This window comes from Benincasa hispida, chromosome 9, assembly GCF_009727055.1.
Source record: "Benincasa hispida cultivar B227 chromosome 9, ASM972705v1, whole genome shotgun sequence".
Classification (NCBI taxonomy): Eukaryota; Viridiplantae; Streptophyta; class Magnoliopsida; order Cucurbitales; family Cucurbitaceae; genus Benincasa; species Benincasa hispida.
The window spans coordinates 72,155,735-72,175,904 of NC_052357.1; positions in this window are offsets into that span (position 1 = coordinate 72,155,735).

A 20,170-nucleotide genomic window follows, 5' to 3' on the forward strand; every position below is an offset into this window, starting at 1 on the left:
TTTAGTTGCTATCAGTAATAGTTTTCAATTTGAGAAATATTAATACAACCTAAAATAGTAACACTTAATATTAATACAACCTGAAATAGTAACACATGAAATATCATCTTTCAAATATTAATGGCTATCACTGATACACTTTGATCAACTGAAATCAAACTTGAAATATTAATACCTAAGGTTATCAATGGATATCGATTATAAACTTTTATAAGTAGTTTTTAACTTTTGAAAGGAAATTATCATCTTCCAAAAAATAACATTCGAAGCTATAAGTGATAAAAGTCTATCAGTGAAAGATCTATAAGTGACTATCTCTTATATTTACCTAATTCATATTAACAATAACATTAATATAATTAATTTAGTTGATATATACGAAAGTCATATCATTGATATACGAATATCACTGATAGTTGTGTCTATCATCGATAGCTTCTATCAATGGCTATTACCGATAACTTTTAGCAATGACTATCGATGATAAACTTTCATCAAATGGAATTGACTTTTATGTCATTAATATCATCGATATATGAATATCACCTAAGTTCTATTACTTATATTGTAATTATCGGTGATAGCTTCTATCACTGATAATATATTATCAGAGATAACTCGTGGCATTCATTTTTATCATCAAATAACATGCTATCATTTAGGGTTGGCAAAATTCCCCGCGGGGAATCCCCAGTTTGACCAGGGATGGGGTCAAACGAGGGACGGGGTAGGTATGGGGCTGTCTCTTATACACATCTAGATGTGTATAAGAGACAGGGCCCACCCCGGTCCCGTTGCCAACCCAACTATCATTGATAGCTTTTATAACTGATAACATGCTACTAATGATAACTTATATGCCTGTCTCTTATACACATCTAGATGTGTATAAGAGACAGATTTCCAACTCTAAGCTCAAGAAGCCAAGCCCAAACTTAAAAAACCCTAAATTGAATGTGGTAGTGGATTCCTCGCGGGAACTAGTAGTGAAATCCCTGTGAGGAAACGGGGAATAGGGCCCCGCGGGGACCCCATTCCCCAACGAGGATGGGGTGAATTTCCCCCACGGGATCGGGGACGGGGGACGCCCCCCCGGCCCACCCCGGTCCCGTTGCCAACCCAACTATCATTGATAGCTTTTATAACTGATAACATGCTACTAATGATAACTTATATGCATTCTATTTACATTTTAGTTCATGATTCAACTTTATTAATTAAATTCACAAAATAGGCTATCAATGATAAATTTCGATAAGTGGCTACTGACTGTGAAAAAATATCATAAAAGATTAAGCTATCAATGAAGAAAATAGTAGTAGCTATCACTGTTAGACTTTCACTAGTGACTATCAAATTTGTAATATTAACACTCAAAGTTATTAGTGATATTATTGAAAAACTTTTATCATAATTATCAACGATAGACTTTTATCCCCAATAGACTTATACCACTGATACTAAGTTCGATATTACTAATACATGAATATGACTAATATGTATCTACGTTCTATCACTAATATCACTAATATCACTAATAATTGATATTATCAATTCACAAATAGTATGATACACAAATACACAAATATTTCAATTTGTGGCTTCATTTTGGGTCATCTATGCCATTTTTTCAAGTTTATTGCTGATAAATTTCATATATTTAAAGTCATATAAAAAAAATATTTGCTTGTTTGATAACGTTATAATTTCTCATTTTTTGATAAATAAGCTTATTTAATAACTATTATCGTTACTTATTTCAATTTTTTAAGAAATATTTCTAAAAATTGTGTATTTTTTATGACTAAAAAAAGTAGTTTATTTCAAATTTGTTTTAATTTGCTATTGATATTTAACATTTTGTCATAATAATCAAACTTGATGATTGACTTGTTGGTGTTAAGTCACTTATGAATTAGGCACTTTCAAGTATTGGGTTTGAAATCGTCTTGTAATTCTCTCTCTCTCTTTTTAAATGTTTTTAGTGGGAAATGGGAAGATGAGTGAGAGATCAAAGTGTTTGGAGAGATGAAGAGATCGGGGAGATAGAAGAAAAAACTTGAGAAATGAAAGAAAATAAAAATAAATAGGAGAAAGGAGACAAAATTAAAAAAAACGGAGAAAGGAAAGAAAATAAAACAAAAGGAGAAAATGAAATAAAATATAAAGAGAAGAAAAGAAAGAAAAGCGAGAGAAGATGAAAGAACATTTTTTTTAAAAAAAAACATGCAACAATACAAGGAAGGGCAAAATTGAAGATTATAGAAAAATTCAAAAGTTGACTGGTTAGTACTTTCATATTTGCAAATATTTGAATGAGATGCTATACTTTTAGATTTTTTTTCCCCTTATTATTCTATCTATTACAAATATCCTATTGAAATTTTGGTTCTCGACTTCATTAAAGGAATAATTTGGGTTCTGTTTAGTAAACATTTTGTTTTAGTTTTTATTTTTGAAAATTAAGTCAATGGACACTATTCTCACCTCCAAATATATTGATTTTGTTATCTACTTTTCACCGATGATTTAAAGAACCATGTTAAAATTTGAAAACTAAAAAAAATAGATTTCAAAAAGTTGTTTTTGTTTTTGGATTTTGGCTAAGAATTCAACCATTGTATTTGAAATATGTAAAAATGTGGATGGAATAGACTTACTTTTCAAAAAATAAAAACAAAAAACCATTTGGTTACCAAACATGGTCATAGTTATTGAACTTGTAGGGATTGTTTGGAAGGTTGGAATGTAATCAGGATTACTAGGAATCGTATGAATGTTGGAATGCGTGAGGAATCGAGGGTGGAACAAAAATGAGGCTATGAAACATGAAAACGACGAGAAAGAGAGTTGGGTTAAAATCTGTTGCAACAAAATGAGTTTAATATTACAAATTGGATCCAAAGTGTTCAATCCAAACATGGATTTTTTATTATATTACAATTCAAACACATTTCTTTACAGCCTCCAAATAGCCTCTTATTGGTAATGATTTAGTTCATATACTTTCAAATCTATAACAATTTAGTCCTTAAACTTTAATAAGTAATAATTTGGTGTCTATACTTTATAATCTGCAACAAATTAGTTTTTATTGTGAACAATATTCTTAAAATTGAATGAAAATTCTTATATAAGTATATCGTTAAATTGATTGGAAATCAAATCTTTTTACGAACTATAAAGATTAGGTCGCTACATAATAAAATTCAATACGTAATTTTAAATAGATTTTTTCATAATATGGACAAAATTGTTACGGTTTTCAAAAAATAGATACCAAATTGTTACGTTTTTCAAAAAATAGATTCCAAATTGTTGTCTATTAAAGTTTAAGACCTAAATTGTTATCAACTATATTGACTATATTATTACTTTATTGAACGTTTAGGGACCAAGGGTTTATTATTTATATATTACTTTTTGCTTTTTTCTTTCTTTTTTCTAGGTTTATCGTTTATAAATTATATTATTGCATACGATAGATCTTGTTTTTGCATATTTTATATTAGTCTTTTTTTTCCGTTAATCTGTGTTCTTATGAGACTTTTTTAGGGAGCATTTGGTGAGTGATAAAAGTAGAGAGTTGAGTTGAGGTTAGTCGAATTGGTAATTATCATCTGGATATTTAAATTATATGTGTTTGTTGTGCAGAGTTGAGTTGGTAATTATTATATGTGTTTGGTGTGCAGAGTTGAGTTGAGTTGAGTCTGAAAGTTTGTGTTTGGGTACAAAGTTGAGTTGAGTTGGGGTATCTAATGTAGTTTTTGTACATTGATTTCTTTTTCTTTTTTGTTTTGCTTTGCTGTTGTTGATTAATTTTCAACTATACACCTATGTTCTCTGGAAAATCTCTCTCTCTCTTCTTTTTTTAATCTCAGCTTGTAAAAGATATCAGATTATTTCAACGTATTATTTTCAAAATCTGTAATAATTCTAATTATCTTCAATTTGTAAAACATACCACAAAGAAACATGTCACATAGTTGCTCAATTACTTATGAATTGGTATATTGTATGTATGTATATTGAATCTTGCTAACTTAACATTATTATTTAACAAATTGTACACATAGACATTGAATAACTAGATAACTTAACATTTTATGTTTATATAATAAGGATCATATATGTGGAACTGAAATTGTACATAAAATAATTTTCTTCCACTTTATAACGATGACGAGAATGTGATAGCGTAGTACAGTTACAATGTTTGAACATCACAAAAAGTCTATCAAACGATCGAACATTTAGCCGTTCCAAAAAATAAATTCATAAAATATATGTTTTCGGGTTGAAATATTAGGTGGTCAGTCTAGTGTGTTTGAGTAAGCAAGCGTGTGCAGTACCGTGGCCGTTTCTCTTCTGGTACAACGAAGAAAAGGTTCGTCTTTTGTATGTTCGTGCCAATTATATTAACTAGGTAACATCTATCATTCTCAGTCAGCCCTTCAATATCAAATATGGCATGAACTACCTCCTTCCGACGTCCAAATTTCATCTCATATTTCTCGATTTGCCACGCAATGAGTTTGCCCATGTTCACTGACTGCATATCAGCGGTTGATCGCATGATGTCGATCATTTCATTTTGGAATGTCAGTCGTTTCCTCTTACTCCCTCTAGATGGCTCCATTGATACACTTGCTCTGCTAGTGGAAATATCTAGTACACCTGCTCTTCCTGTGGACATATCTACTTGATATTCTTCCATTGCATCCTCAAGCAAAGTATTATTGTGATCTTAGTTGAATTTCGTCCTCCATTTTTCGAAACAAATTTGACACCATCACCACCGGGGGTCGCAAGATTGTCTATTTGCCCTGTCCTTCCAAATACACTTAATAGTTCATCGTAATGGGAGAATGGATTGTTCCATAATTCCTTCGCCTTAGGATGACTCTGCATTTGTATATGGAAGCAATATTATAAATTATACAAAAGCAGGTATGGTGTATATTGGTCATTATTTTAAAGAACTTACTCAAACCCAAACATCGAAGATCTCCTTGTCCACCTGAACGCACTTGAACTCCTTGTTCTATCCAAACCCTGATTGATTTAACATCTCTGTTACTGTCGAATATTGTTTCTCCAAACTTCTAATCTTACGTTTGATGGTATTCTGGTTTAGGCCACACCCGAAAAACTTCTCCTCCATTATTCGCTCCAGATTTTGTAGATATTCCAACTAAAAGGTCCTGTTGTCGAACTTCCAACCAAACTCCACCAAAGAGATTAAGGCATTCACCAACCCAGCGTCCTCAGTTTTCATCCAAGTGTGTTTCGATTTTTTCCCATCACTTGCCCTTCTAATTTATGCATGCATACATTGTAAAGACATTATTTAAAATTAAACAGCTTCATGCGACATTTAAAAAAAAAAAAAAAAAAAAAAAAAAAAAAAAAAAAAAAAAAACATGAAGTCAAATGGTCAAATTAAAAATGTTCACAACATAAATGAAGCACAGAAATATTGTTCAACAAGTAGATAAGATGTTCAAATATGTTTTGTTTCAGAAACATAATCACGATCTTTGCCATTAGGAAAACATTTTGGTAGCCAAATCTAAAGGAACTCTTGTGAAGATAACCTTTAGCGGAAGCGGATCTATCAAATTCCATAAATTATCGAATGTAGAGTTTACAGTAAACATACAACAAATATGCATTTAAAGTTAAATTACAACATGATTTTACAATAAATAAGTTCAAGAAATATCACATTTGAAGAACCTTTTTTCACGAATCCCTCGAATCGCTCCACAACCTCTTAAAGACCTTCTTCAACGAAACCTCGAACTGAAACCCAGACATAACCATAATGAAGTCCTTAGTATTCTCGGGGTGAGAACCCATGAGTGGTGGGCTTTGACTATTTTGGTTTGAGAGAAAGTTTGGGTGGAAGAGGAGGATTGAGATTTCTCTCAATAACACAAGAACACAGAACATTTCTATAAAACTCTCTATCGTTCAACAACCTCAACGTAGAATAAGAAAAAAAGTTGTTTTTCTTTTATTCTCCTTTTTGCCATAAAAAACATAACCACCTACTAAAGTGGGTGGAGAGAAAAGATGGGGAAGGGAGTTGTAACTCCCTTTCTTATTATTCAAATAATAATAATATAATATAAATAAATATAATAACTAACTTATCATATTATATTTATAATAAACTATATGTTATATCAAATATAACATATAATCTATAGTTTTAATATTGTATCACATACAATATAAACTATAGTTTCTTTTCTCTGTTATATGACATTTAATATAAATCATATTTATATTAAATTTAACAATTATGAAACAAATTCATAGAAAATATATTTGAATCTCATTCGAATATTTATTTTTTCCCAATAAGATATAATGTATCAAATACATTATGACAATTAGATCATATATAATTGAAACAATTTAATTATATCATATACAATTAAATCTCTTTATTAATTCGAACAATTCAAATTAACTCAAAAACTGATTTTCAACTAAATCATTTTGAGCTACCAAATAAACATTATAGACCTGTAGCTTGAAGCTCAAATGGTAAATGAATAACTAAACTCTTTGATTACATTATTCACCATCCGTTAACAGTCGGACACTCCACTAAAGACCGACAACTGCATCCTTCGTACTATAGATATATTTATGTATCCATTGGATATAACCAATCAACAGTACGATGGCCCTTCACAAATTGCTCGTAAGTACAACTAGGCCAACTTACTGTTTTGTCCCTGTAGTTACATCTAAATCCTTAAATACTACTAACCCTTCTAATGAACAATAGATCATAGTCCTACTATGACTAAACCCCTATCGGGCCAGGAGAGGGTGAGGCGCCACATTGTTCAAGACCCGAAATCATCCCTTAAAAGAGCAATTTATCTACTTACCCTTGCCTCGGGGAAGGAGTGAATTTCATCTCATGTAGTTGTGTTCCCAGTTCCCCAATCAAATGATTCACCAAAATGGTAGGCTTTTTGAGTCGGCGATCTGACCACTCTCACCAATACAAATCAAAGGACCGCCCTCATAGACAGAAATTCAAACTCACTCAATATTCAAGTCATGTTACCCATGGTTATCTTGGTGAAATGTAAGTCTCTATTATGAACGGTGTTATATAATGAGACTAAACATTTTGTGGCCTGGTCTTATACAAACTTCTTTGTATAGAATATCCCCGCTTGTATGTCTAGTATATGAACAATCAGGATCTGATCATTTGTAGCACTTTACAACAATTGTAACACCTACAAAGCGGGCCATACTCGTAATGTCACCAGAATAAGGTACCCAACCTTATCCATCTATTACAGACCATTTAGGTTATCAGTTATCACTTAAACATGATCTACTCGTATGTCTTTACATACATGTTTAAGTTACAAAGATCAACTCGAATGTTAGTTTATTGGTTTGTGGTTAATGCAACTAAAATATCATATATTTTATAGACAAAGTGAATAAAATATCATATATTTTATTAATCACATAAAAAGTTTGTTCATACAAAGTTTACAAACTATAAGACCATACGAGATTTAGAGCATCAACCTTAACAAAATCATCTCTAAATTAGGTCCATTCATTTAATGTCTCAATAAAGTTAATATTCTCCCTCTCCTTAACAGTCGAAGCAGAATTCTCATCTAGCAACTCATTAAATAAAACATCAATCCTCATCTCCCTTATGATTAAGTTGTGAATCAAGCAACACATAGTTATCCTTCAACATTGGATTTGTACCGGGTAGAAGGATTTGCCCCTAAGAATTATTTGTTGACCCTTCAACAGTCCAAATGCCTGCTCGATAACATTTCTTACTAATGAATGCTTCATGTTGAAATATTCTCTCGATGTTGTTAGTGCATTGCCCATACCATGCCAGTCTGAAAGATGGTAGCATTCCTCCATATAAAAAATCCTTCAGCATTAGGGTAGCCATCATCGTTGATTTTTATACCCTTTGGAACCCTCAGTCCATGTGGTCGCGAAATTGCATCATTTATGATCCTAGAGTCGGCGGTCGAGCCCTCCCATCCTGGCATAACGAAGATGAATTTTCCGTTTTGAACACAGACTGCAAGAACACTTATGACGATTTTCCCCTTCATCGTCTTATATTGTGGTCGATCTATGACACTGACATTCACTTTCATGTACGTGTCGTCCAATGCCCCCAGATAATCCTGTTAAAATTATTTAATCATGATAATTCGAGAATATGTCAGCACAATTTATTTCGGATGCATTAATAGAATGCTATTGAAACTTTTTTCTACCTTAAACCATTTCCATTGTCTATCGGTACATGCATTTGTAACCGATTCGGTAGTTTTTAACAAGATTGTGTGTATCTATATTATTGCTCTAAGAACTACATTGAAGTATCTCGAAATCGTCTCGCTAGATCTCGAAAAATGTGTGTGTACTACTCTATTCTTCACATCGTGAGTAAGAATGTGTAGAATGTTGCCACCATTTCTTCAATACCAACACATTTACCTGACTCCAAACATCTAGTTGTTCTAATCATGTTACACAAAAGCATAATCGTTCTTCTATCCATCCAAATACTCTCACGACACGCCAAGTCACTCTCGTAAATGAGGTGAAAGAACGTCAATTACCGAATGCAGTATCTAACGTTCGTTGGTTGTTGTTCTTTCCTTCTATTATTGTTAAGCAGCATTGCCAATGTTAAGAATAATTGTTTTTTAGACTATATAATACTTGTTATGGATTTAAATAGCTCCTGAACAATCTCCATCTTTAGATAAAAGGGAACTATGTAGATTCTGAAAGGAAGATTATACTTAGAATTAGTTAGGTTTAGTTACAAAATGATAAGTTGTGACAACCGAGTACGTCACTCATATCCTACTATCTCGAGCCAAGTATACATTATGATTATCCCAAAAAATGAAACCTATTACAGTTGCAATAATTGTACTATTGTCCTACGTCTTAATTATTAACTTTCCAACGTGCGTTGTACTGTAAGACCTGTAGGCGTGCTTCGCTTCATCGAATGTTTCATACTTGTATAATGTCTCCTTGTACTCATTGACTTATCATGACATTCGTGCCAGGATAGGTAGATCCCTGGGTTGCGACCAATGAAAACGACATAAATTTTGTGTTTTCCTATCTACCTATATTTTCAAAACAGGGGCAGTCAATACTAGTGATCAACGTTGAAGTGAATGATTCTTTGGGGAGTTAGAATGCAATGGTTCTGATGTTATGATATAAGGGTTCTCATGTAGCCCTTTACTACCTATCGAAAAACTAAATTGTGCAACTAGATATTCTAGTTGACAATGTAATAGTGAAACAAGTCGACATAAGTATTATAATAGTTAAAATATTTGGATTTGTCTAAAATTTATTATAATAGTCTACAATTTAAGCATAATCTAATGTTAGTTTGTAATGATAGTTTTGGGACTTACTTAATAACATTACCTAGAACAACTCTATATAATTAATATAATAAATACCACCTAACATGTAACATATTATATATTAAAACAAGACACTACTTTCATATTATAGAACAATTTAGACAATGCGGTTTTAGTCAAATTTTGAGGGTTAAAATTTTGGAAAAAGTTATAGAGTGGAAAAAAATATATACAAAAATACAAACGTACCTAAAATTAATTCTAGGAGGACCATATGATTATACTTTCTTTTCCGTGGATATTAGAAAATATCACACCTTCAAAATTGGTCTCCATTCATTTTTTTTTTTGGTATTTACAAATATTTTAACGAAGATGAATTTTATGTATTTACAGCTTTGCTTTATAAAAATAAAAACAATTTTTCTATACATAGTTGAAGTGTACTCACTAGAAGAAATTCAGGCTTTAATGTCGGTTGGAAAAAGTGAAATCGGATGTATAATGTCGGTTTAAAAAAAACGGATCTTTAATGTCAGTTTTAAACCAACATTGAAGATGGGCTTTAATATCGGTTTAAAACCGACATTAAAGGTGTAATGTCTTTTTTTTTCCCCTTATTTTATTAAATAATAAAACCCTATATCGCCGCCTCCTTCTCTCTTACGCCCAAACCCTATCTCGCTCGCGCCCGTCCTTCACCCTTCTTCACTCGTCCGTCGATCTCCTTCACGCTGTCGCTCGCCCGTGTCCGTCGATCTCCTTCACGTCATGCCCGTATTCGTTGATCTCCTTCTCTTCCGTGAGAGGTGATTATTTAAACCTCTGATCATTTGCAACTTCTCTTCCGTCTATATTGATCTTCTTCACGTCGTCGACGTGACTGAGGACTGTAGACCTCGTAGTCTCCGACGTTGAATGAGTTAAGTTTGAGCAGTGTTGGAATTTTGATGTTTTTGTTGATTTTCATTAGATTTTCAATTTCCCCAATTTTTGCTGTTTAATTTCTTTTTTCCTTTCCATACACATTCTTTCACAAAACCATTTACAAGGTTATTCTGAATAATCTTTGATTTCAAATGATAAAAGCAACAAGTGAAAATTTCGATACAATGTAAACTATATACATGTTTGTAAGCAAATTTCTTTTGAATTCATCGTTTAGCTTGTAAAATGAGTTTATTATGTTGATGACATTTTGTTCATTTGATTTTGGTTGCTACAGTTTTTCAAGGATAGAACCAAAGGGGAAGGGAAAAATTTATTATGAGTGTTAATTACTCAACATATGATGTATATTTTACTTTTTCTTATATAAATTTGCAATTTCTATAGATTATGTTAATGGCATTAATTTGACTTCTCAATTGTTGTTTGTGATAATGCCTGACTGAATAAAACCCAATAGTTTTAGTAGAGAGAGTGTGAGATTGTTGGATGGTTAGGGTTGATAATTGAAGTCATTTTTAGCTTGCCCACTTGAGGAAATGACATCTCCCAAACTTATAGATTAAGCCCTTTGGTCATTTTTAATTTGCATCATACACGTACTAATATTTCAAAATTGTTGCTTATTATAGTTATCATTGGATATTGATTGTAATCAATCTACAAGAAAGTTGTGTTTATGTTTTGGACTCTCTTCGAAGTAAGATTCAAGAGGATTTTCATGGAGTTATAAATATGTAAGTGTAATTGAACTTTCTTAGCTCTTAATTGAAGTATTTATGTTTAACTAATATTTTTAAACTATTTAGTGGATTGAAAACATGGCAAGCCAAGCACGATCTCCAACACTATCGGTCTTTTCCAAAATGGAAACATGTAAAGGTAAATTTGTATTCATTTTTTAATAATTTATGTTCATTCGACTTCTTTATAACAATTTAACAATTGTTTTCAACTTCTTTATATGCAGTGCCCTCGTCAATTAGATTTTGTAGGATGCGGGTACTATGTGCAAAAGTATATACACGAAATAGTGCATAATCCTACTACATCCATTACTAGCCTCGTATGTAAATTATTTATTTTTTATATAGTACTAGCTTTAATTTAATAAATGGACGTAAACTTATGTTGAAATTATCTTCTTTTTTTCTTTTTTTCCTTTTTGTAGTTTAATACAAAAGATGCATATACACAAGGAGAGATAGACATAATTTGGACCCAATGGGCAAGTTTTGTTGGCTGATTTGTGTAAAGATGTAATTCTTGTTTTTTTGTCTCAATAGAATGTAAATGCTAGCTTAGAATGAATGTAAATTTATCTAACCACGATCTTTATGAATGGAATTAGTACTAATATGATATTTGTGAATGAGAGAAATGATGACTTGCTGTAAGTATTCTATGAAAGTCTGGTTCTGGTATTGTGATTCTTGTTTATGGATAAATTCATAGGTAGAAGACATGATATGTTTATTATTGGAAGTTGTATTCATGGTATTGTGATTATTGTTTATTCATGGAATTAGTACTAATTGATATCTGTGAATGAGAGAAATGATGGCTTTGGTGTAAGCTGTATTCTATGAAAGTTTGGTTCTGGTATTGTTTTGCAAATTTTGGTGGATAAATTCATAGGTGGAAGACAAATATTGATGAGTATATGTAATGGATTGTAAATATTGATCTTGTTTGTGGATAAATTCATAGGTGGAAGACATGATCTGTTTATTATTGGAAGTTGTATTCATGGTATTATGATTCTTGTTTATTCATGGAATTAGTACTAATTGATATTTGTGAATGAGAGAAATGACAGCTTTGGTGTAAGCTGTATTCTATGAAAACCAGACAGATTCGGGCTTCAATGTCGGTTAAGAATTAAAAAAAACAGGCTTTAATGTCGGTTGCAACCGACATTGAAGGCTATGTTATTGGTGTTATATAAGCCCTTTAATGTCGATTTAAAATCGACATTAAAGGCAACCGGCATTAAATGGCTTTAATAACACTATCCAACCGACATTGAAGCTCGAATTTCTGCTAGTGACTTTTTAATTTCACGGAAGATTGTCAGATAAAATAAAATGAATATAGAGTGCACCAAATTAAAATTATAAATAGAATTCTAAATTGAAATTTGGAGATTGAAAATTAAAACAAACCTCAAAATATTTACGACAAATCAAAGTCCACAATTAAATCGTCCTCAGCAAGTTCAACATACAAGTGAAAAATACAAAACCATAATACATTATAACTAAATAGTCCCCAGCAAGTTCAACAAACAATAGACTATAACGAAGATCATTCCGAACGTAAAACTTACGGACCTCGAACTAGTTACAAAATGTATGTTCAATTAGTTTGAGCCCTATGCGGAAGAAAAAGAAGTCTAGTTAGACCATAGGGTATATCAATACGATTGAAGTAGAAATAAAATATACCAGATTCAGAGTGAATGAAAGTCGAGACAGTCCACAACTAGGGGGTAGAATAATCGGTTTAGAGCCTAACAAAACAATGACATATCTTATTTTGGTTATAAGAAAAGAAAGAAGCATACCTTATATGGATGACATAAGTTAAAGTTAGAAGTGGAATAAGGAAACAAAATATATTGTAACAACCAAACAACACATATGAGAAAATAAAACGGTTTAAGAAAAAGTTGAAATAAAAAGGTTAGAGCAGGGACGTACCAACACAGTTTACCAGAGGAGTCTGTAGAGAAGTCTAAAAAAATATGAAGAGGGATTGGGATATAAGTAGAAGATATAATAAAGATGGTTGGTGAGGAGAGTTAGGTACATTTAAGTGCACCTAACCTCAATAAGTTCAAACAGTAAGTACAGTAAACCCATAATAAAAAGAGACAACTCAGATATAATAAATTAAGTAATGGTCAGTTCAATATTAATTCGGTGGTTGAGTTGAAAATTGACATAAATACAACATAATATAGCACACATGAAAGGACATAATAATAAAGATTAGAAGGCCTCGGGATTTGATACAACTATTTCATTGGAACAAATCCAACTCCAAACAAAGAAACTAAACAGTTTCAACACTTGTAAATTTGAAGTTAAATTTAAATGTATGAAAATTGAATTTAGTTGAATACTAAAAGTAAGTTCAACGGAATGAAGAAAAAAAATCATTCATCAAATGTAGAACAGAAAACATACTGAATATGTATGGAGGAATAAACTATAATGCAGTCAAAAAACATAAGGAAAAATAGAGATGCCTTTTTTTTTTTAATCTAAATATTGAAATGAAATAAAATTAAATTAAAAATCATATTCAAATATGAGACTGCAGATTTTTAGAACAAATCATCATCGACTTTCAGGGGAAAAAAAGAAAACAGACTTGTTGTTGGGGTGGATTGACACCCCACCAAGCTCCAATAATATGGTCAGTATCCCCAACCAATAATTCACTCATCGTCCAATTTTAATGGAAAAGCATAAAAAAAAGGCAAGGGAAGGACTCATGCTTTAATAAAAGTGACAAGAGTAAATTTGGAAGAAAAAAGTATGGAAGACAGTAAAGAAACAGAATAGATATCAGCAGGGGAAGGAAGAACAGAGACGAAGTAAATTCAATATAAATGGATAAAAAAATATAACCCATTCGAGCTAGTTAAAAAAAAAAAAAGTGGAAACAAATTGTAAGAGACGAAGAACAAATTATAGGAGTAAACCCTAGTTAGTCACAAACATGCAAGCCAAAAAGATACCAAAATGGAATAGAAGCTAAATAAAACAGTCCGGAATCAGATGAAGTACATAGCCGACAAGAATTGAAAAATCGAACATGCAAGGAAAAATAAAACATGCGGAAATCAAGACGACAACGTACATATCTTCAGATATAAACCAGATATTCGAATTTTTTTTAGATCTAAATAGAAAAAAAAAGACTAGATCTACTATAAAATCATTCATATATACTAAAAAAGTAGTTAGATCTACCAAAAAATGGTTAGATATACCAAATTATTATTAGATCTACTAGAAAACCGTTCGTATCTACTCGTTCTAAAAAAATAAACATACAAAAAAACCAAAGAAGAGAAATGCATCGTTAAGCAAGAAAATTCGAATATGGAATGAAGTCTGAGAGGAATAATACAACCTATTCGAGTCGGAGGGAGAACGGAAAGATGAGATGAAGAAGACAAACCGAACGACGAAAGAAGATAAAAGATGAGAAGAGAGAGAGAGGTGAGTAATGAAAACACATGATGGGAAGAGATAGAAAGTAGGGAGAGTAATTAAAATGCTGCAATTGGGGAGTGAAACAAGGGGAGAAAAGGGATAAGTAAAATGGTGGGTTTAAAACCCACCGTTTTCATTTAAGCGACCATTAAACATGGGGTGGGCTTTTTAATCTCACCCAACCCAACTCCATGGAGGCTATCAAACAATCCCTCAGTTATTTTTGTTGGTTAACTAATTTTGTTTTTCCCTTTATTGATTTTATTCTTATTTTTAGAAAACAGTATCCATAATCTTTAAAGCTTATCTTTAATATAAATACCATAATATATGTGTAAAGTAGATACTCGTTCTTAATGCCAAAGGATCAAGTTGCATTTGCCCAGTACTCTATGTGTCTCAAGGTTACACACTATTAATGTCATGTGATCCACCTTTCACTTGTCAAATTAACTACAAATAATGACATTTGATGAGTTTTGTAATAGGGTGCATAATGGTGAGAAATCTAAATAATTTGGAACCAATTTCTTCTTTTAATTTCTAATTTTAGTTATTTATTTTATATATTTATATATTTATATTATATTATGTTTTTTTTTCGATATCCGTCATTTTCCTACTTAATTTTATAACAATCTTTAAAATATTGTAGGTTCTTTGTTAAATTTTCTTTTTATTTTTAAACCATCGTTTTAGGTTATCTAATATCTTCTTTTGTATTTTCGTTTGAGGATATTAACTATTAGTCCACTAATTTGCAAATTTTTAATAAAAAAAATATCCCAATTGTTTATTTTTTGAAATCTGAATTTAAATTTAGTTATTTTTCTATTTAACCTAATAAAAAAAATGTCCATATTTTACAAATTCTTCAAACGAGGCTATCGTGAACAGTATATTATTGATCGTTTCCTCCTATTTCGTGAAGGGTATATGTTTACCATAACATATTCTCTTTATTTTACTACTCAAATTATATAAATTTGTTTATATTTAAAAATTTGAATTAATTCCAGGCTTTGAATCAAATTAGTAACACTTTTTAAGAACTCATTTTTCTTTAAGAAAAAAGATTCAAAATTTTTAATCATATGTTTGGATGAGAGAATTTAGTGATGATGTTATGTTTTTTTTAAACTACTATCTTATTACTTGAATTATATTATCAACTATTGTACATTTGTTTATTTTAAATTTTATACACAAAAAAATTCCTAGTCTTTTTTCATCCATTCCTTCCACGATGTTCAAGTTCTAACTTTCGAGTTTGGTGGACATATTTTTTACCATTTAATTTCGTTGGAAAATGAAATCCACAGAATAATTGAAAAGGCATTAATTTTTTTGGGTTAAAATGACTTTTTTCCTTTTAGTTTCCATACTTTTTAATGTCTAATTTAGTCAAGTATTTTTAATAAATATTAAAATTAGTCATTTGAAGTTAAATTTTTATTGAAATTGGTTCAATAGTAATAATCATTTTCTTTATGAGAATATGTTTCTAAAATTTATAGTAAAAATATTAATAGATAATAAACATTTTTTTTTAATTCGAAGGTGGAATAGCAGTAGAAACTAAATTTAAGCCGGGAACTAAATTATATTTACATTCTTTTATGGTTTGATTTAGAATAATTCATACCATGATAGAAGACCCTTTTTGGTTTATAGGTTGAAAAATATTTCACATTTATCATGCAAGATTATATTAAGATTAATGTTTTTATTTTCATCGAGACCTTCAATTACTATTTTGTTTATTAGTTGGTTAAAAGCTATGAAGGAGGGATACTTCATAAGAGGTAAAGAATTCGTATCATATACGTATCAGATGTCGATATTTCTATAAACTTCTCATATACGTATCTGACATGACATGTGATTTGGCGTATCTGTTTTGCGCTAATATTTCTTTTAAAAAAAATATATAAGCAATTCATCTAATCTTTTTCTACCCAAAACAATTAGCTCATTGTCCCAATCCAAAACTAAAAGAAAAAATTAAAATAAAAGGTCAACCTCTAGAATCATTTGATTTCCATCTTCATGTTCGAGTCCCCACAAAGTCATGCAAAATATAACCCACTTGAATATCTTTAACAATTCAATAAGTTCTTCATTTATCTTCATACTTCTCCCATTAATCTTTTTCTAATTAATCTAAGTCTCTCTTCTATTGCATTCTGTTGACTATTGTACTTTAGTATCTCTGATGTTACTTTTTGTATCTTAATATTTATATTGTATTTTGTACTCATTAACTTAATATTTTATAATTCATGGAGTTAGTGGACTACATTTAGTATTTTTATGTTAAGGTTACCTATATCTTAGATTTTTTTAGAGAAAAAAACCGTATCTTCAACATATCACCGTATCCTAGTTTTTTAGAAATTGTCATATTGCCGTATTCTATCGTATCCGCATCCATGTCTATACTTCATAGGTTAAAAGTAGTATTAGTTACATGTACTCGAGGTTTGGAGATCCATAAAATTGTTATATACTTCAAGAAAACTCCAACAGTAGAAAACTTTGAAGAGGGTGAATTGTTATATACTTCATGAAAATTCCAATCGTAGAAAACTTTGAAGAGTTAATTGTCCGAAATATTCCCATAGGGCTTGTTTAATAGAATTTCACTTTTTAAAATCCAATTATCCAAGGAACTCCAAAACCCACATGGCATGGGGTTTTTAGTATTCTTCATACTTTGTGAGATTTTTATACTTGGAGATAAATAAAGCCTGATTAATTAATAAATTAATATCAATTAATAATAATAATTATTTTTTATTAAGTATTAAATATAAATATATTATTTAGACTTAATAAATTTAATCTAATACATTTGTCATTGATATTTTATGTTATCTTTGAAGGAACCGGTGAAGGTCCTTGAGTGGAAATAGGGATCAGTCCTAAAACTCAATTTTACAGAATCAATACATAATTATGCAACAAGACTCTTATAGTAAAAAGAAAGGAAGAGAGAATTAGGGTTTCAAGAAAACTCTTTCCTTTGAAGAATCCTTCTTCAAAAAATTATTCTAAAAAAACGTCATGAACAAAATGATCTCCAAATGGCCACGAATTCGAAACCCTAATTTTGACATACAATATATGGTTTAATATTGTATCATATACAATATAACCAATAGTTTTAATTATTTCAACAACGACATTTAATATGAATCTTATTTGTATTAAATTTAATTATATGAATCTAGTTGACATAATTAATATTTGAATCATATTCAAATATTTATTTTTTCTAAAACAAACTTTATATTATAATGTATCCAATACATTATAGTAATTATATCATATATAATTAAATTAAATTAGTTATATCATATATAATTAATGAATATTTTTAAACATAGAAAAATGAACCAAAATATTTACAAAATATAGCAAAATTTTAGAACTATCAATAATAGATGTTGATAGACATTGATAGACTTCTATCAGTGTCTATTAGTGACATTGATAGACACTGATAGAAGTCTATCCGTGTCTATCAGTATCTATCAACGTCTATCATTGATACTTCTAAAATTTTGCTATATCTTGTAAATATTTTCAACATTTTTACCATTTGAAATAATTTCTCTATAATTAATTTCCACAATTAACTTGAACAATTCAAATTAATCCAAAATTCATTCTCATTTAATCCTCGTTGAGCTACAGAGGGGACCTCATGGATGTGTAGCTTGAAGCTTCAATTGTACTTGAATAATTAATTGAACTCTTTTAATTATATTATTCAACATCCATTAACTATCGACACTCCACTAAAGATTGACAACTGCACTCTTTGCACTACAAATATATTTTTGTGTCAACATTGGATATAACCCGTCAACATCGGATATAACAAGTCAACAATTATATCCATAACTATCCATTTGATATAACCAGTCAACGATGACCCTTCGTAATAAAATTACCGTTTTACCCCTATAATTACATCTAACTCCTTAAGTACTACCGATCCCTCTAATAAACAATAAATCATAGTCCAACTATGACTAAATCCTTCTTAGGCCAAAAGAGAGTGTGACACCACATTGTTCAAGCCCATAATCAGCCCTAAATGGAGCAATTTATCTACTTTCCCTGACATTGGGAAGGAATGAATTCTGTCTTGTGTTCCCAACTCCCCAAATAGATGAATCTCCAAGATGGTAGACTTGTCGAGTTGGCGATTTGGCCACTCTCATCTATACATCGACCGCCTTCATAATCAGAAACTCACAACTCACACAAGATTCAAGTCATGTCACCTATGGTCATCCTGGTGAAATATAAGTCTCTGTTATGAATGACGTTATCATTTCGAACCAAGAACCAAGATTATAAAATACTCAAGAAACATTCATCAAAATTACAAAAACATTTCAATAAAACATTTTTCAATAAAACTCACCTTTACCCAAAAACGAATGTGTGACGAGATTACCGATGATGCTAAGAGTGAAACTTTAATGTTAAACATACTAATTCAAAGATTCTAAAAATTTATATTTTAAGAAACCAAACATTTTCAAGAACATTTCTATAAAACTCACCTTTATCTCGAAACCGATGAGTGTTTCTTCCAAATTGTAAAACTCTCCAATATTGAGTGTTTCTTGTTGAACAGTGTTAGCTGTCAAATATGTATGTATATTATACAATTTCAATAATACTCTAATAACAAACAGGAATATACAATTTATCATTGGAAAAGAATGGTAAAAGAAAACATTAGTTTATAACTACTGGTGTCTGGCCTTAACTTATCATACTAGAGTTTTAGGGTTATGATAGAAAAGTTTCCCGTTTCAAGAGTTCTTTCATGAAAAATTGCTATTTATTGTGGGTATTTAAGAGGAGATAAACAATATAATTTTTTAAAGAGTTGAAAGGAAGCTTGATGTTCAATCCATTATGAGATTCCATATTTGTGGATGTTGGTGACAAATAATGGATTGTTACCCTTAGATATTTTTCTTCGAAAGATATTTGTCTTCGCAGTCGTGCCATTACCCATAAAATTTGACTAACACATACAACTAATAGAAATCTCTACTTATATCTAAATTCTTAACAGAATATGACTCCCCTCTAGCATATGACTGTTCCAAACACGCAAGGGCTTAAACTTGCTGGAAAAATTGAAGATTAAGTAACTATAATCAAGAAAACAACCATCTGAAAATTAATACCCCATTATTGATTAACAAAAATTGCAGAACTACAAGATGTGATGATTCAAGAGTTGGTGAAAAAAAATTAGACTTGGACTGGCCAGTTTCGAGCACCCCATACGTTTAAGATGAGTTGGGGCTATCTGCTCCCACTTTCATCATGAGATCATTCTATGAGATCGACTAATTGAGAGAAGATCCCGACGAGATGAAATATAATACATACAGTTTATCCATCATGCAATAAACACAATAAGTTACTATTTAGGCAATGAAAAATATGTGAATAGCTACCAATAAGAAAAATATTTCTACAAAAATATTTACAAACTAAATATAAGGGAATATTTTAGGATAATTCACA